Source organism: Nelumbo lutea, chromosome 4, assembly GCF_056320005.1.
Source record: "Nelumbo lutea isolate HS-2025 chromosome 4, American lotus-T2T, whole genome shotgun sequence".
NCBI lineage: Eukaryota > Viridiplantae > Streptophyta > Magnoliopsida > Proteales > Nelumbonaceae > Nelumbo > Nelumbo lutea.
The window spans coordinates 59,023,637-59,025,304 of NC_142687.1; the positions used below are offsets into that span (position 1 = coordinate 59,023,637).

Below are 1,668 nucleotides of genomic sequence, written 5' to 3' on the forward strand. Positions count from 1 at the left end.
AGGCACCTTAACCTAAACATAACTAGATGGGGGCTCATCAATTAAAGATTTAGGATCATGGGGTACCTCTCACAGAGGAGATAGCTTAGAGCGGCTGAAATTAAGGTCTTTCTCTGCCATGATCATTTCTGCACAGAAAAACCATTTTGACTGGTTAAGATGATCCCACCATGATTCCTCAATCAAGTTGATATTTAACAGGACCCACTAAAGTATTCCCTAGCCCACAATCTATCTAATCATTCTAATGTATAATTTAATAATCCAACCAATCGATGTGGGATCACTGGGATGTGACCACACTGGCCTAGTTTCGGCTTTCGACAGCGCCGTGGACAGTTTTGACAGCAACAGAAGCTCAGCTGCACCAAAAGCATCGTATTCGTATCAAGCTAAACTGCTCAAAGACATACTCCTTTTTAAGCCCACGTTGCCCCACCTCTTCTCAGTTCTCTCCCTGTCTGTCCTTCATTCCCGAGCTTCTTCTTTGTCTCTGCGCGTCCCGTGGTTTTGATTTTTCTGCGCGTTTCTTTTTTCTTTCTTGGGGGATTCGACAAGTAAAAGTAATGGCGACCATTGGTGTTTACTTTGATCCAAGCGTGGTCCTCGACTGTGCGAAGAGGAGGTTCCGGAGTTTGTTCCGACGGGTCCGAGCGGAGATTCGGAGACAAGTGAAGGGTCGGTCCAACTCCAAACAGAGGTTTAGTTTCCACTATGATCCCTTCAGCTACGCTCTCAATTTCGATAATGGCGATTCTGGCTTTTTCTGTTAATAGCCGAACAACGTCAAAGAGAAGAAGGGTCATCAATGGGTTCTGGGTTTTTCTTTCTGTAACTTTTTTTTTGTTTGTTTTTCTGTTGTAGAGATGTACCTTGTTCGAAACCCAGTTCAGCTGAAGAGTCTCATCTCATTGTGCGACCATCTTATCGAACAGGTTGAAACCCCACTTCCGAAATGCAGAATTGGAGGTGGGTTTTCAAGCTTTTCTTTTTATATTTTACTTGCTGTTTTCTGTTCTCCACAAATTCCAGCTTGCTCAGAAGCAGAGGAGGAGAGCTTTCGCTTTCTCAGCTTTAAAATCAGGCAATGGCGAATACATGGCTTCTTTGCTGAAGACTGGACGGACGGAATTCGATGAAGAAGAGACATTTCGATCTTTGTTGGCTGAATCTGTTTCTGTTTTTTGTACAGGGCTGACTCTCAGAGATTTTTGTAAAGTTTTGAAGCTTCTTAAGTGCTCTAGATGTTTTCTTAATTCCTTCTGGTTTTTCCTTCTGTGCTTCAAACAGTTTGTGATTGTTGTCAGTTGTCACTAGTCATTTTGCTCACGGTCTAATAGACCTGTTCATCGGCCGGGCCGGGCTCAGGCTGGGCTTTTACTCTTCATAAACAAGATTTTGTTAGACCCGAGCCTGAGCCCAGCTCTAATAAAAAGCCTGAAGGCCCGAGCCCAAAACCCGACCTAACAAAAAGATAGATCGATGCTTGTGTTTGTGTTCGCGGCCAATCAAACAATAAGAGAGGAATAGAATAAAAGGGCAAAGAGAAAGGACTCGCTGTCGATGCCTGTGTTCGCCGGTGCTTGAGTTCACATCTAATAAATGAATTGAGCTGAGATTTTGAGAGTGAGGAGAAATGAGAAGAGGGTATTATATATATATAAGAGA

General features: G+C 43.3%; 1 long non-coding RNA gene across 1 annotated transcript; it reads left to right on the plus strand.

Annotated features, from left to right (window-relative positions):
• Positions 1–432: 432 nt before the first annotated feature.
• LOC148860792 (uncharacterized) lies at positions 433–1,256 on the plus strand. Its single transcript, XR_016113377.1, has 2 exons — positions 433–700; positions 865–1,256. It is a non-coding gene; the product is annotated as an uncharacterized LOC148860792 (long non-coding RNA).
• The last annotated feature ends 412 nt before the right edge of the window (positions 1,257–1,668 follow it).